Genomic DNA, 19,082 nt, shown 5'->3' with positions numbered 1-19,082 from the left:
GTATGGTTTTGGTTCAAGACGACGACGATGGTTCCGAGCACGTTATCTATTATCTCAGCCGCAACCTTCTTGGCACCAAGACTCAATATGCTTATGTCGAGAAGCTCGCCTTGGTAGCAGTCCACACTGTCCAACGCTTTCATCATTATATTTTGTTGCGTACGACAACTGTGATTTTAGATTGCAACCTGATGACATACATTTTTTCACATCAATTGCTGGGGGGAAAGTACTTGAAATGGATTGTTATCCTTCAAGAGTTTGATTTGGATTTTACTACTACCAAGTATAAGAAGTCACTTGTCTTCGCTGAGTTGATTTGCTCGTTACCATCTGCTACCGCTCCCTCTCGGATAGAGGATCGCATTCTGGATGACACTCTTTTCTTGATCAGTACCCTCAATCCCTGGTACAGTGACATTATTGTCTACCTCCAGATGTCTTCCTTCCATCCTCATTTGTCTAAAGATGTTCAGCTACGTATTCGTCACCATTCTCAACCTTATCGTATTGTTGGCGACACTTTATACCATCTCGGTGTTGATTCAGTTCTTTGTCGTTGTTTGACTTTTGAAGAAGCTGAACTAGTCTTGAGTGATTGCCACTCTGGTGCATGTGGTGGTCATATGTCTAGTTATGCTATTGCCCAAAAAATCCTTTGTGATAGTTACTTTTGGCCCTCCATTTTTAAAGATTTCATTCTCGTTGTCCATTCCTGTCACGCATGTCAGATTTACCAGCAAAAGATGCGTGCACCACCTTCCCTTTTGCATCCTCTCATTACCATAGGACCTGTAACCCTCGCTCGGCCGGGGGGCATGGGTATATCATCATTGCCGTTGATTATTTTACAAAATGGGCTGAAGTGATACCTACATTTTCTAACGACGGTAAGACAGCTACGCAATTCCTATTCAATCATGTGATTATTCGATTTGGAGTCCCTCACTCTATTGTCACTGATCACGATTCTCATTTCCGTGGTTACATGATGACTAAGTCAACAACCCAGTTAGGCTTACGTCACAATAGTTCGACATCTTATTACCCTCAGGCCAATGGCCAAGTCGAAGCCATCAAAAAAGTTTTGATTACGATGCTTTAGCGTACCATTGGAATGCACAAGTTCAACTGGCACTTGATGTTGTTTTCTGCCTTATGGGCCTACCATACCTCAGTGAAGGATGCAACCGGATTCACACCATTTCAACTGGTTTATGGTCTAGAGGATACCCTTCCATTTGAATGAGAAATACCCTCTCTCAAGTTAGCTGTCGAACTGCTCCTGAATACTACTCCTGTGGAAGAACGCCTTCCTTATCCAGAGTGGCTAGACGAGACCTGTCGACTTGCTTCTTTAGTCATTGAAGCACAAAAGAAGAGAGTGAAAACTCACTTTGATCACATTGTTAACCCTCGTTCTTTCACTGAGGGAGATTTAGTCCTGCTATACGATCAAGAAAATGATAAGCTAGGGGTAGGCAAATTCGAACCTATTGGGCATGGGCCCTATATTGTGAAACAAGTTCTCCAAAAAAGGGCCTATGAGCTAATCGACTATGAAGGAAACCCTTTGGATAAGCCCTAGAATGGGCTTTATCTTAAAAAATACTATGCATGAGTCTTTCGTGCATCTGCTGTGTACATAAGTGTGCTTTTAATTTTGTACATGTGTGGCTTGGTGTGTAAGAATTTGCCTCTTATTGTGTCTTTTTACTTTTTGTGCAAATGTCTGTTGCACCTTCTATCGATTTCATTGATCGTGCCTATCGCAGTACCCAGAATCTTTCCTTCGCAGCATGGGTGATCTACGATCCTCACAGTGAGTTAGTAGACCTTCAAAGTGTTTGTCTAGGGTGTACCACAAACAATGTCGCTGAATATAGAGTCGTCATCGAATTACTAGCTGAGGCTGTTGACCTCAATATTCACGCATAGATTGTGAATCCAGACTCCTAGTTTGTTGTTCTTCGACTTAACGGGTGATATTCTATTATAAGCCCTCAAATTTTAAGGTTGTATTTATGTGTTCGCTTACTAGAAATAAATTTTGATTATATCACATATCAACACATTTCTAGAAGGCTAAATACGTTAACTGATGCATTAGCAAACCATGTATTAGATTGACATTTACGGAACTTATAAAAATCATAAACAAGTATTCAGACGCAATAAGAAGATACAATAAAACATAGATAGATGTATATAATGTGTTGCGCACCATGGCGCTCAGAAAATATATGTATATGTCCAAAAAATATGTGTGTTCAAGTTACATCGCAAGACACATGTCTCTCAAAATTTGCAGAAAACAAAACCTAGAAGTCTACCATGGATGATGCTCTCTATAGCACACTATTGCTTAGGCCACCCGTCTAAGTAGCTAGTGTATCCTATTCGACACACCCATAGTGTGTCGTTGGTACTGTCTAGGGATCTCTTCGAATCCTTTGTAATCTAGAATCCCCTCAGTCAAGTCCTCTAGGTTCATGGCTATCTCCTCCTCAGAATCTGCACCCGGAGGTGGTAAATCAACCTCTCTGGCATGTATATTTAAAATCCAAAAACAACAAAAAAAAATTACAAAACGTTTGTTGGTAAAATTGAGTATTTTACCTCTCTCATCACGCTGTTCTCCAGGAGGAAGCAACATGTCTGGGTCACCTCTGAAGTCCATCCCTGCGTATGGCCAATCCTCGACTATGATCCCCTGACAGTTTATCCACTCGATAAATTCAGGACCCCATGACACTGGCTAGCCACCACCTCCTCACGGCATCACAAGAGCCCACTGAGTAATTCGAGTCTCTCATGGTCCTGGCCACCCCACCCACATGTCCTGTAGCTGAAGGATCGGTACTCACTCCAGCATCAGCAGTACCAAGATTGAGCCATAACCAAACTATTTTGTCTCACCACTATGCCATTAGGTCAATTGTCTCTTCATGTTAAGAGACATGGCCTCCGTCCAATCAAGCATAGTGGGATTTAGACAGTCAAAGGCTAACCACAATTGAGTTTTAGTTGCCTCGTGCTGGGCTTGGGAGCTAGCTACCCTAGTGATAGTGAATAGCAAAACCTGCAATGACAAATCATTCATTGAGGTAATCTGCAGTTTCCCACTAGAAGATGATTTCCGTGCCCCCGAGCACACTCTTGCAATAAGAGTGTCTAGTGAGTCTCCAGTAACTCCAGTACCCATCATGCGTAGTCTCTCCCCTCGCTGTGACAATCCAGTCAAAAAATAGATGTATGTGGCATCAAATTCGATTTCTTGCCCATGGATGATAAATTTGCCCTCTGTTGGATTCCACGCTCATATAAGGTACTCCAAGAGATCCAATTGAGCTCTCAGTAGTGGTGTTAAGAAGAATTTTAATAGCCCACAGTTCCATAGGATATTTTCGCAATGAGTATCGACTATCCCCATCTCATCATCATCATTGTGAGTGCATTCTTGCCAAGAGAAAGCCATTTTATACCCCTGCATGCACCAACATCCTTTTATTAAATGCCATTCAATGATTTTCATATCTTAAAACTGTCTAAAAATGAAGTGTTTTTGGTTTCGACGCTCGTCACAGCTATTTTTAAAATAGCTGTGACGGGCCGATTTGCATAGTTCACAAATTTTCTGGTTGTCACAGGTGTACATCACTTTCCTACAATGATCCCGATTTTGGCCTGTGTAAACTTCTCGGTCGTCGCAACCCCGAAGTGGAAACTTGCGACAACCGAGGTGGAATTTTGTCCGAAAAACCTCTTCAAATGCCGGTCTAAAACATGAAATTGCATTTAAATTTGGTGGAAAAACAAAGATAGGGATGGGGTATTTACTTGGAGGAAGCACGAGAAGTAATGGACCGTTGAGTTTCTTGGAATCGATCGCTCAGGTACGTAATGTTGAAGTTTTTTTACCACAGTCAAAAAACACAAGTAAAATGGTTTTTCACCATAATGGGTATTTTATAATCTTTTTTTCAAAAAATTTAGGGTTTTTAAGGTTTGAAATTAGGGTTTTGGCCTATATGCGTGTTTTTGCAAATCTTATGCTTGCGTTTTTTGTCTGTGTGTAGTGATAGACTTTCTAAGCATTGGTGATGCTCGATTCTAACTTATATACTCAAGCAGTACCGACAAAACCCTTTTCGAGTCAACTTTAAGCTCTCTTTTGACTCTTGAAACGTGAAAAGGTTATCGAGCCCTTGTCGTTTCGGGCTCGTTAATGGTTACAAAACGTTGTGTCCCCAGTAAGTTTTTCACTTTTTCGGGCTGGGGGCACTATTTACGAAAAGTACTCCTTGACTGCAATGGTTAAGCGGTTCTCTCAAGTATCGTTTTCTACCTTTTCGGGTTTGAGAGACACAAACATATGAAAAGGGCCCCTTTGGAGTTTTCTTTTCCGTGTCTTTTTCAAACTCTCTAAACATGAAAAAGACTCCTAGTTTTACCTATGTTAGACTCGTTAAACCCTGACAACATTGGACTTGTTGCCATGATGAGATCCGAGCTTCTCCTCCCTAGGGCTCGTTAAAATTTCACTGTGTTGTATTTGTCTGAAGGAAAAACTTATATTATAAGCATATTTTATCCCCTTCAAGCTTGTTTTTCAAAAATAATTGGGGTACTCACCTGTAATGGTGGGGGGGAAATTTGGAAATATTCTGTTGATTACCTATGGCAGCTGGTCGCTCTTAAACATCAACACCTTTGTTGCTTCTTGTCGGGTTTACGACATCCTCACTTTGTCACTGGCCTTCCGGGGTTTGGGTTCTTCATTTTTCCTCATTCCATTCGATCCCTGCTTTCTCCGCATGACCTTCAATCCCTTGGTGCCAAAATGCTGCCACATTCTGGAGTCATGTCGCCCATATGTTCAAGAGCTTAATCCTTCTACAATTTGCACCCTTACATCCTCTTTTGATTCTCTGTTTCATCCATCTACATCTTGTTCCTTTGTCTCATGTCATTGATGTGGGAAACGTTATGGCCCTCCTGCGACGGATCACTTCCTATCAACTTCAACCCATTATCCAGGAAGTTGATCTAGAGACTCCTTTCGGGTACCTTGGAGCTTGCATGCCTCAATGGCAAGTTCTTCACATTCGACGACAGACTTACATCATTGGTCTTCGATTGGGTGATTCCACAAGTGTTCGACTCCAGATCATTCTTCACACTTTGTGGATTGTACTAACAGTACCTTGAGAACCATTAACATTACTGGTGGTCTCTCTCACACTTGTCAACAGTTTATATCATTGTCCGATAATCAAGCGATTTTCTAGTATGCTCGACTTCAACACATTTATTCGCATATTAGAAATTGTACGATGGATAGGTGGGGATTCAAGACCCTGGGCTCAGATCACATAAGTCCAGGTTGCGTGGATTATTTATACATGACTTTTTTGATTGGATGGCTGCGACCATACCTATGTTTTCATATGGTCTTTTCGACTGGATGGTTGTGTCCATACCACAGACCAGTTCTATCTATCTTTTGGATTGCTTCGTCCATACCTCGACTATGTGTATTTCTTTCAGAGATATCAGTTGTACTTGCATCTGCAGGTTCTCTGCGATGGTGTTCCGGTTCAGTTATGGTTTCGTAAAGCATTTCACCCCTCCCACTCTCTTAGCCTTCATGCTTTAGGGGGCATCTGTTACACAGTATTTTTTCACCGACCCCGCATCCCCTGATCCCGGGTAGAGTCGGTCCCTAAATGGCATCTATTCTGTGTCATACATCAAAATATGTGTCCACATCTTCCATATCACTCAAGAAGATCAACCATGCTCATTAATCCTAAATTCGACCCTTTTAACCTATGCTTCAAGATCGTCGCAGGACATCAATTTCCTGTCTGCGACGATGAACCAAAGTGAACTAGAACCTCGCGACACCATCGCAAGAGTACATCTGTTCTCTACGACGGTCAGATTTTAGGGATCCCCGCAAGTCATCAGTATCCTGCTTGCGACAATAGCTCTAAATACACTCTTGCCTCACGATGTTGTCTTTGCGTCTTAGTGTTTGACTTGCAACGACCCAGATATGGCAAATTAGTTTAAACAGAATGCTTCTGGGTGGTTCTAGAACTCATTATTGGGTCAAGGAAGTTTGCCTTTCCTCATTTGAGATGGTGGTTCTGCCTTTTGAGTAACCTCCCATGAAGATAAGCTTCCTCTCCCTCATTTATGGAGGCTCCTCCTCTTATAAAAACATCCTCCATGGCTATGATCAGCTAGTTTTTTTGGTAGTGAAAAAATTAGCTAGTTCTTGGTGTTGGATTGATAGTTTGCAGTGTGAATTGTTGATAGTCTAGCAATTAGTTGTGGATTGCCTTAGCCTTATATTAGTGCTTTTGGGTGAGAGAAAGATTCATCAGCCTTTCTGGGAGACCTTTTGAGAGTGAATGCTTGTGGAAACATACTGACTGAATCCTTCAAGGAAGATTGCGACATGAAGGCATGGTTGTAAGCTTTACTTTTGCTCATATTAATACAATCAATGGTTATTTGCTATATCGTGTATGAAATATATTTGATAGCTTATGGTTCCTTGACTCTGTAAGTGAATAGTTCATTGTTGTGCTCTATTATGTGTTTCATTGTTCTCTTGTGTTGTTTCAGGTGAATCACTCATCAAGGAGAAGAAAACCATAGGTGGAGCAGCGTAACGAAGACTGCATCGAACACTGAAATAAGGTAGGCTCTTTCAACGATGACTATTTAAGGAATTAGCTGTTGTATTTTTCTTGTTGTGACTAGACCCACTCTAGGGCTAGAGGGGTTGCCTCTTTCTGTAGAGGGAACTTTACCTATATCACACCCTCATCAATAGAATCAGGCTTTACTGCATCCTCACTGGATCACTAGGCCATAAACAAGCATGGATGACACCGGATTTCTCTACCTACCTCGTGAGGAATTTTCTTGTCTCCTAGTATCTAGGCATTACCTTAATCCACAGTCTAATTCAATGATCACTAGGCCATAATTGAGACACTGCCCTCTAGGCTTTACCATATATCCTGCCATTCACCAGCAAGGATTCCCAGGTCTGGTCAAGGGAAACCACCTCTAGGCTTTATCGTATATCCCTCCATTCACCGTTCGAGGATTCCTAGGCCCACCGAGGCACATAATACCTGGATTTACCACAACCCACAGTCCAATTCAGGGGTAACTACACCAGTGGCTTTACCACAATCCATAGTTTGGTTCAAGGATCACTAGGGCATGTGTTGTTTCATTCAAATATCCACCTCACCCAGCTTCAAATCCATGAAGTAATCCAACTCAACAAAAACATGAGAACCCCATCACACCATGGCTATCTAGAAATGTAAATTCAAGGCTTAAGAACACTGTCACACCAGGGAAAATCCATGCCCATGACAACAAGAGAACCAAGAACATACATGCATAACCATGCATGCCAAATCCCGCAAGAAAATCACACATGAAAATCGATATCTACAAGTAAACCCGTTGTAGATGCTTGATCTTGCTCTATCTTGCTTGATATTTTTGCTTCCACTTTGGCTTCTTTTCCTTTCTTAATCCAATACTGAAGTGCTCCAAGAAAACTCTAATTGTCCAAGAGTGACAGAGAGAGAATAGAGACAGAACTCCAAAATTGAATTAACCAAAAGCCATGAACTGACCCTCAGAAGCTTTTTTATTAATGTGGCATTTATTTTCTTCATTTTCCATTATTTTGCTTCATTTTCCTCCTCACATGCAACCTGCGACCTTTCACCTTCATTTTCTCCTAATTTCCATTATTTTCATAAATAAATTTCCAAAAATGCCATTTTTCCTTTCCAAAGCCTTTGTCATTGCCTTTCCCAATTTCCTTAGCCATAATAACTGAAATGAACACCGACACTAGGCTTTTTTTTCCAAACATTCAACTTGGATTATGTGTCCCATAACCGTGGTTATTATTTTTCCCTTATTAACATTTATTACATGGAATTTTCACCAAGGTTGTTACATGAAAAAGGAATTGGAACAGAAAAAGGAAGCATTGCAACAACGACCAATTTTTTAGCGTTATTCAAAGGACAACAAAGGAAAGGAGAGAGATTCACTAAAGAAGTGGGAGGATAGAATTGACGTTGACACTTTCACTTGCATCTGCATCTACACTTGGACCTTCATAGCTTATGGCTCCAAGAGGGAGAGAGAAATACTAAATTATTTGACCGATCAACCATCGAACATATAAACTCCAATAAAATCCTACGCATAAAGGATTAGAGGGGGAAAACTTTCAAGGCTGATCAAGACATTGAGAAGGTCTTGGTCTAACACTTCCAAAAGATATATGAAGAGCCCCAAGTGGATAGGAAGGAAGAAATCCAAAATATTGTAAGGCACATCCCAAAGGTGCTCACTGAAGAGCATAAAAAGAATATAAACAATTCAGCCTCAATGGAGGAAGTGACATTAGCAGTGAATGAAATCGCTAATGGAAAATCCCCTAGACCAGATGATTTTACTATAAATTTCTTTAAATCTTGCTAGGAAATTATCAAATATGATATACATAAGCTGGTCATAGACTCCCAAGAATCAACATCAATCCTCAAAGCCCTGAATTTGAATTTTATAGCCTTCATTCCCAAGGAAGAATTTCCCAATACCCCTTAAAAGTTTAGGCTCATAGCCATGTGCAACATTTTATACAAAATCATATCCAAAGTAGAAACTAATAGGATGAAATCAATTCTTCCTTATCTGATCTCGAAGGAACAATCATGTTTTATGGAGGGAATATAGATTTTGGATAATATAATCCTAACACACAAAGTAGCTCATTCGCTAAAGACCCGGAAAGAGGTTTGTATGCTTATTCAATTAGATTTTTCTAAATCTTACGACAAGATCAACTACGAATACATGGTAATGGTGCTACACGAATTTGGCTGTGATGAACATTGAATCAATTGGATTATGGCAATGGTATCATCAACTAGCTATCCAATTTTAATTAATGGAGCCCCATTAAAACCTTTTGTCCCATCCAAAGGAATTAGGAAAGGAGACCCATTGTCTCCCTTTCTGTTTATTTTAATGATGGAAGAAGGGTGATTGGAGTAGCCAATAGACATGGAGAAATCAAAGGACTTAAGCTACATGAGGATGCTAAGACAACCACTCATAAAAAATTGTGGCTTATACAATGTTCATGGCATACCCACGGTAAAGGAGGCGTGTAACTTTAAAGAAATTTTGGATACCTCCATGAAGGCATTAGGTATGGAGCTACAACTATCAAACTCTATGATTTTATTTTTTAACACTCACATTGCTATCCATCGAAACCTATCAACTATTCTAGGTTTCCAAAGGAAATCCATTCCTTCTAAGTATTTTTGGGTATCCGTAACAGTGAAATCCTGGAAGAAATCTAAGTAGGAGAGAGTAATCTCTAACATAGAAGATAGGGTTGAAACATGGATGGTGAGAGAACTAAATTTTTTGGGGCGAATGGTGCTAGTAAAGGTAGTGCTTTAGGATATCCCAGGGTATATGTTGTCTATTGTTCCTGTGGCAAAGGGAGTGCTCCAAAAAATACCGGAGATCCAAAGAAATTTCTTATGGTGAGGAGCATAGGCAAAAAGGAAATGGGAACTAGTGGCGTGCAACACGATCTGTAAATCGAAGCAGGTAGGAGGCCTTGGGCTGCAAGACCGTGAAATAATTAATAGAGAAAATGGGGCCAAAATGTGGTGGAGATGGTTAAAGGGACGAGAGACACTATGGGCGAGACTATGGAAAGAAAAATATGCCCCTAATTTCCAATTAAAAGAGATAATAAGACTCATGGGTTCAATAAAAGGGTCAACTATATGGAACCTAGCATGGACTAACAAAGATATTATATAAAAGCATAGCTTTTGGGAAATAAGAAATGGAAAGGACGCCTTATTCTAGGAGGATGCTTGGAAACAACAACCGAAATTAAAAAAACCATAATGGCAAGGCCTACAGGTAGCCATGGAGAGATAGGGGGGCAGGGAAGTCCATCAATTATGGGCTCAAGATCTCGAAAATAATAAAAGGAGATGATGGAACTTAAACATCCTCCACCGGGAAAATCTGAGTGTTTCAGTCATACAAGATATTACAGCGGAGCTTAACCAAAGACAAATCTTAGTGAATGATGACCAGGACCAACTCCAATGGGGACAATGAGAAGGGGGAGATTTCAACCTCAAGGAAGCCAAGGCTTGCCTTCAAGATGAAAATCTCGAATCCAGTGACCCATCTTAGAGTAAAATCTGGGTGAACTCTAACTAGCCGAAAATTAAAATGTTTATATGGTTAATTTTGCATAGAAAGGTGTTAACCTAGGAGAATTTAGTGAAGTGAGGGATTATTGGTCCATCATGGTGCTTCCTATGTGAGAAGGAAGGAGAAATCCTTAACCACCTTCTACATAACTATATATACACGAAAGGTCTATCACATTATCTAATAATCACATACAGACAAATGAATAAAAACAAGGAAATCATACAGGAAACAATTAAACATTGGAGGTTGTAATATACTAAGAATGAAGTGGTGAACATGACCTGGAGCTTCATCTCAAAATTTATCGTCTAGTAAATATGGAAGGAACGCAACCGATGAATATTTCGTGATAAAAATATTCCACTCACAAACCTTATGGAAGAAATTCATTGTCATATTAAGGAAACCATTAGTAGTAGAAGAATTCAAACCTTAGAGGAACAACCATCCCCTCAGGAAATGATAATTTTAGAGTTTTTTGACTTGGAATACCTAAGTGATACGATCCATAGACCTATAGAAAGTCCTATAAAGTTGGGCTCTACAGTCTGGAAGGCTCCTCCGGAGGGATTTTGGAAATTGAATTTTGATGGAGCGTCCAAGGGAAACATAGGTAAGGCTAGAGCCGGAGGAATCATTCGGGACTGGATAGGTAAAATTCAAAGGTTATACTTCATCAACATGGTCCAAGCCACAAATAATACAGCAGAGTTCCAAGCCCTAGAGTAGGGTCTGGAAATGCAGCGACGATAGAGAATGATGAATGTAATAGTGGAGGGAGATTCTACGTTAATTATCCAAGTGGCACGTAGAGTGCAATGTGTTTCTCAGATGAATAAGCTCATGAATAATTGGTGCCTCTCTCAGATAATCCAAAGGATTAAGGAACACATTGAGGAGTTGAAAACGATGGAGTTTCTCTTAGTGAGATGCTCGGCTAATGTGTTGGTGGATAAATTCACAAAGGGATCAAGAGTGCTAGGTTGATCACCAAAATGACCTGGGAGGACATGGTGGATAGAAAACTAAAGGAAGACTACTGAGTGCCGATGGAGCAAGATCACTCCACATCAGATAGACAAGGAAAAAGACATGGGGTGGGCCAGGATGAGGTCAGTGACCCACCTCGTGAGCTGAATGTTTAACACTCATAATAAGTTGACAAGTTGCGGTCGTTACGTGAAATCAAGGAGGTATGTGTCATCAAGACAGGAAGGACATGACAGTCACTGATGGGAAGGGCCAAAACCCTAGATCACTCAACAGGCCATCGAGAGGTCGCATTAATTGTAAAGAATAGCTTAAGGAGTGGAGAATGACAATGGCCAATGCAAATTTGTACTGGAACATGACGATGGAAATAATGAGCCTGCACAAACCATTTATAGAGGCAAATGAGGAGGAAGATAGCCCCATCCTTGAACGAATGTACAACAACTCCATCGGTTCGTGAAAGTTGCTGGAAATAGGAGGGAAAGGTGCTCATAGAATGGGGTAGAAGGATATGGGTTGGATGTTTCCTTTATATGCTAAATATGGGAAATGCATTGGTTGTATAGTGCTAAGGGTGAAGGTTACAAGGTGGAGAAGTAGCAAGAGAGATTTTGTTCTTTAGAGAAGCGAGGCCTCCAAGACAATAATGTCTAAGGGGAGAAATGTTAGTAGCAGGCCATGAGGGAGGCCGAGAGCATATGCTCATAGCTCTATGGCTGGTAAGTGGACTAGAATGTATGATACGAAGAGGGAGGAATCATTAATCTATCGCATGACTATCCCTGAGAAGGGAAAATAAATTACCGAAATCTGCAAAAACGAAGTGAGACACCTATGAAGGAGCGTCCCACACAATAACATTAAGGATGAGATCGACTGGATCATAGACATGGGGAAATCCTAAGCAAGGCAGATGGTTAATCAGAGAACTCTGGAGACAATTTGACACATTAAAAACTTAGTGAGAAACCTATAGGTGGAGTCGATAGAAGAAAGAACTAGGAGGCAAGGAGAACACCACCTATAACTGAAGGAAATTGAACTGTGACTGTGGGTTGTAGAGGAGACACTTTAAAGGGTGGTTAACATAGAATGTCTGCAAGATGATAGAATCAGATATATTAACCAAATGTTCTCAATTTACTTGAAATATATCCATAACTTGTATATCACACTGGGACAAGGATAGGGCAAGCCGGCCAGACTAACAAAGTACAAGGTTAGAGAAGTAACTGGAGCTAGAGGAAAGCAACCAGAAATGCAGAGAGCAGGGGCAGTTGCAATGACAACTCTAGTAGAGAAGACCACACCTTCGTCTGGGTTAGGTAGGGAGGAGGTTCCTTCAATGTCCCTTGATAAATTATCATGTTTTTGTGTCTAATTTTGTTTAATTTTGTCGATTGTTTATGTAGGCCAATTCATAGTATTATGAAGATAGGTAGGTATGTAGGTATAGAACAGAAAGATAGATTTATAGACAGACCGCCTTCGAGTGGTAATTGGCTAAGTAGCAGTAGAAGAAGAGAAAATTGTGGAGATATGCCTAGGAGATACCATAGACAATAAAACCTTATTGCATGTCTGGCTCAGTTTATGCTCAAGTCTATATTTTACTGCAGCTGGTCTAGTTTCCAATCTGACAGACCAATAGGATATGATGTATTTTTTTGTTCTATATTAATATAAGGTTGTTCTATTGACTTAAAAAAAAAGAAAAAAATGATGTAAAATGATGTTATTCAATATATATATTGAAATATTTTATTTATGGTTAATGTTAAAATATGTTTTTTATTAATATATTTTTATTTTAACTATTACATGTCAACTAAACATATAATAAATTACATATCATGTAAAATAAATTATTATATTTTTACATGGAACATATCAACACCATATTAAATAGTAAGGGAATCACATATCTCTTTAATATTATCATTTTGTCTTCATGAGTGCTAAGAAGAAAATGAACATTGCAAAGATAAGAACTAATTCTCATGAGCTTTAGAGTGAAATCATACTTTGGGCTATTTGTAAAACACTGGGACGAAAGAATCTTCCCCTTTTGCCATACTAAGAGAGTTGAAGATGAAAGAACTTTATTTCTCAAGTCCTAACATACATCCGTTCTCCTTCTCAAAACATTTTCCACACTACCAACCTTCTTGACTTGTTAAGTCAGCAAAATTACACTGATTTCAGAACGCTTCTCTCCTTTTTTATCATAGAAATAAACTTTTAAAGAGCCCCCGCTTACCTTCTTAAGGTCTAATATACCATATTGGTTTTATGGACGTTAATCATCATGATCTTCATCATCATTAAATGTAAATTCCTTTTTTTCTTTACTTTCAAGTACTTTACCTCTATATAAAATAGGTGTAAATTTAAAGTGGAAATTGAAGTATTTTATTTATGGTCAAGATTGATTTTTTTGTTACTATTATTTTTTTAATTTGTTATTGTAAGTATTATTTTTTTATTTTTAAATTTAATGATACATAATAACATCTCTCTCATATTGTAATATTGTGTTGTAGAGTGTCTCTATGGAAAACTAAAAATATATTGAAATATTATACGATATTAAATCATACCATTCATTTAATACTTTTGACAACTAACTTGAAATGTTGGAAGTTTTATTCCAAAATAAACATGAATAAAAACATAATAAAATGCCACATAGCTAGCACTCCCTGTAGCTTAGTTTAGATATAACCAAATTAAAGTAAATAAATAAAAAAGTAGTGAAGAAGACCAAATTAGTTTGATTAACTTTTTTAATGAAGCCATTAAAAATAAATAACTAATATTTAGAAAATCTTAACCAGCCCAAAATAAATTGTTATTTTTATTGGATTACACATATATATTATAAATTTTAATTGTAGTTAATTGTTTTGATGAGTTAATTGCATTGAATTTAGAAAAAGTTTCGTTTAAAAAAAAAAGTTGAAAAGTTACTATACTTTAAATTTAATTTTGGATTTTTCCAACCACATTTTTAATTAATTTTATTTAAAAGAGAGTTCAAAAATTATCAAAATTACAAATTAAATACTTTCAAATTTTTAAAAAATTATATTTATTTATTTAGTCAAAACATAATTTTAATAAACTAAAAACATTTTAATTTTATAAATGAAAACTAAAATGTTTAAAATATAAATTTTAATATCACATTAAAATATATGTCAATTTTCAACCTAATAACACATTTATTACTATAAGCTTTAATAATAAATACAATACTATAATATGATCGATGATAAAGTTCACCAACTACAATGATTAAAACAGACGTAATATGAGTGAAATATGTAGCCTTATTGCTTAGTATTTGCCTCTTATGCAAAATGTGTTTGGTAACAACTCATGAAATAACACTTGCCATTCAACTAACAAAAATAAGTGTTTGGTAGCAACTAATGAAAGGACACTTCCCATTAAACTAACAATTGGTTCATCATATTATAGATAAGGATGGCACCCATGACTTACCAAGACAACGGTGGAAGGATCCTCTTCCAATATGTACTACTTTGAAGCAATTTTCTCTAGGTTTTTGAAGTTTTATTTTATTCCTTTGGAAAATAGTGTACACAATGTAAAGTTTATTGTATTATGTAGTGCTTAGTGCCATGCACTTTTGTAAATATATTTTAATAAGTCCTTCTATTATGGTTATGTTATTTTTAGATTTTAGTGATAAGAAGAGTGTAAATATATTTCTATAATTGGATTTTTTTATAAATTGATATAAATATATTTTTGTAATTTTTTATGGCAATTTTAAATTTTATAAATAGGATTTTAAAAAAATTACAAATTTATCACATGTTTTTAATGAAAATTCGATAAATTTAATTTAGTTTTAGGTTTAGAGAAATAGAGTAAAACAAAAAATATTATATAATATATAATATATATTTTTTCACATTATTTATCCTAATTTTTTTAGGTAGAGATATGTTCTCTAGCCATATATGCTAGAGATATTGAATGTAATGTAATATGAGGTTAATATTTTGACTAAGTGAATATAAAATAATTATTAATTATAATTATTAATTTTACTTACTCAAGTTACATAAAATTAAAACTAAAACTAAAATAAAATAAACATAAAATTAATAATTATAATTATAATTACTTAAAATTAATAATTAAACCAACCTAGATTCATTTTAATTCTAGATTTGCATACAAGAGATTTGATCCCTCTCCATACTTGGTAGATCTTAAGTTTATGGATCTAGGGTGATAACTTAAATTAGAATTAATATATTAAAATTAGTGCAAAACATGTTAATAAAAGTTTGGTTATAATTTTTTAATGCTCATGGATATGAATTTGTCCTCCACTTTTATTTTTAGTCTAATTTTATTTTTCAATGTTCTAGGCTCTTATGTTTTGTGTAAAAATAGGCATTTCAACAATTACAAAATTAATGTCTATTTTTAGAGATTCTTTGTTCATCTTGTTCATTCTCACCTCTGCAAATTTGGAAATATAAATGTTGAGGGACATTGCATTAGCTATGAAGAAACGAGAAAGGATAGTCATGCCATAGAAAATACAAGAATAAAAAATTATGCTATGTATTTGGAGACACCAAACATATCATTTCTTTTAATATTGGAAATCAATATATGCACATACAAACTAAATAGTACATACTCCAATAATCATAAAACTAGCATAAGAAAGATACCATGTTACTATAGGAGTCCATGAATCTCCATGAGCCAACTAACAAAAGTAAGGCCATATTAAAACTGAAAAGGAGTGGTGCATTTATAAATGAATAGGAGAAACATTGACGATTAGATAGGTTAAGAGATCAACATTCTAAATATGAAAATAAATCACATATCAATGATAATTCTACAAGAGGGGTGCAAAAGCTTTATAAGGCAACAATTATATGTAATAGGAAAGGAAATGTAAATATGAAGGGTAGATAGAGATGTAGAAGAAATCATCTTAAATATGAGGATACTATATGAAATGCATATTCTAGAAAAAGCCATTAATAATATAGATGATTGGAAATTACAAAAATTGTACATTACATTCAATTTTAAATGCATGGTAAAGTTATTTATTATTTCATTATCCACATGGTTAAATTATGACTAACATGAATATGAACTTCAATACCAATATCTAAAATTAACCACATGACTATTAACTTTAATGTAAAGGTGAATTTAAAATGCTATACTAGAAAATAAATTTGCATATAAAAAAATATCTATAGTGCTACATAATCTTATTATTACATATTGTTTCTACTTACTATCATAGGGTAGATAGAGATGTAGAAGAAATCATGTTAAATATGAGGATATTATATGAAATGCATGTTGTAGAAAAAAACCATTAATAATATAGATGATTAGAAATTACAAAACTTGTACATTACATTCAATTTTAAATGCATGGTAAAGTAATTTATTATTTCACTAACCACATGGTCAAATTAAGACCACTAACATGACTATTAACTTTAATGCCAATATCTTAAATTAACCATATGAATATTAACTTTAATGTAAATGTCAATTTAAAATGCTATACTAGAAAATAAATGTGCATATAAAAAAATAACTATAGTGCTACATAATGTTATTATTGCATATTGTTTCCACTAGTGTCATTGGGTAGATAGAGATATAGAAGAAATCATGTTATATATGAGGATATTATATGCAATGCACGTTGTAGAAAAAAACCATTAATAATATAGATGATTGGAAATTACAAAACTTGTACATTGCATTCAATTTTAAATGCATGGTAAAGTAATTTATTATTTCACTAATCACATGGTCAAATTAAGACTACTAACATGATTATTAACTTTAATGCCAATATCTAAAATTAACCACATGACTATTAACTTTAATGTAAATAACAATTTAAAATGCTATAGTAAAAAATAAATGTACATATAAAAAAATAACTATAATGCTACATAATGTTATTATTGCATATTGGTTCCACTTACTATCATAGGGTAGATAGAGATGTAGAAGAAATCATGTTAAATATGAAGATATTATATAAAATGCATGTTGTAGAAAAAAACCATTATTAATATAAATGATTGGAAATTACAAAACTTGTACATTACATTCAATTTTAAATGCATAGTAAAATAATTTATTACTTCACTAATCACATGATCAAACTAAGATTACTAACACGACTATTAACTTTAATACCAATATTTAAAATTAACCACATGACCATTAACTTTAATGTGAATATCAATTTAAAATGCTATACTAATACATATAAAAAATAACTACAATGCTACATAATGTTATTATTGCATATTGTTTCCACTTACTATCACGTACTAAAACCTATCATATTTTTACTGTTCTCTCTGAACCCTAGATCCGGCATCATAAGTGTTCAATACCTTGAAACCACGTGGATATTATAATCTAAAACACTTGCTTTCCGATTTGCAAATTTTACTTGGTATGCTTTCATGTTGTTCAAGAGGTTGAGGACGTATGATTTCAACACAAACATGGATGGACATAAAGGATATGTATATGTTTATTTACACATTTCTTAACTATCTCTCCACTCAAAGGAACATCGTGAATTCAATGTCAAGGGATTGAAATTTAAAGCTTAAAATTTTCAGAAAATAATGGTTTTAAGGTTAGTGTTTTCAAAATTAGTGTTATAATTGATAATTGTGTTAGATATTTTTAAAAAATTACCATATTTTAAATTTTCTGTAAATAATTTTTATAAATAATTTTTTAGGATTCAACTACATTAAGTAAGTTATTCATCTATGACCATTTCTATGAGAGGTAGTCGTAACTGTCCACTTAGCACTCATTGCATCGGGTGATACTCACAAGGGTGAAAAAGTGGGATTGAAACTAGTGAAATGAGTCACATAGCATCAATCACCATTTCCGAGGGTTGCACCTAGTAACCAGGACTTCCCGGGAGGTCACTGATCACAGATCGCCTTTGGCTGAAGTGCGCTTAACTATGGAGTTTTTCCCCACAGTCAAGCCCACTTAGCTTGCTACCCCATTTGCAAAACTTTAGCAAGTATTGTGCCTCATGAACCATTCAAGTGGAGTTCCCTTCACTCTTTTGAATCAAGTATTGGGGGTTTTCGCAGTGCATTATATTAGATATCATTTTTTGGGATTCAACTGCGTTAAGTAAGTCATTCATCTATGACCATTTCCATGAGAGGTAGTTGTAATCATGATTTTTTAATAGTCCACTTAGCACTCATTGCATTAGGTGATGCTCATAGGGGTGAAGAAGTGGGATTGAAACTAGTGAAATGAATCACATAGTGTCAATCATCACTTCCTGGGCTTGCACCCGGTAACCAGGACTTCCCGAGAGGTCACCCATCCCATATCGCCTTTAGCTCAAACGCGCTTAATGTAGAATTTTTTCCCACAATCAAGCCCACTTAATTTTTAAAAAAATATACCAACATTAAACTAATAATATGGCAAACACTAACTAATAAATAATACAAGTCTTTATTACATCTATAGTGTTAACAAGATGATACATCTTTAACACTTGCCATAAAAATGGAAGTGCATGCACTAACTAATAGATAATGAAAATCTTGATTACATCTATGCTGTTAACAAGACTATATATCTTAACCCTTGCAGCAGAGTTAAAGTTTGGAAGTGCATGGAGAGTCGGTGGGAACAGTATGCAACTAAACTCATAATGTGGTAGTGTCTTTGCC

This window comes from Pinus tabuliformis, chromosome 7 (assembly GCF_031772625.1).
Source record: "Pinus tabuliformis cultivar Carrire ecotype Pingquan chromosome 7, CPIR1, whole genome shotgun sequence".
Lineage (NCBI taxonomy): Eukaryota > Viridiplantae > Streptophyta > Pinopsida > Pinales > Pinaceae > Pinus > Pinus tabuliformis.
The sequence above is the reverse complement of the archived record's forward strand: the minus strand, read 5'-3'. Positions refer to the sequence as shown.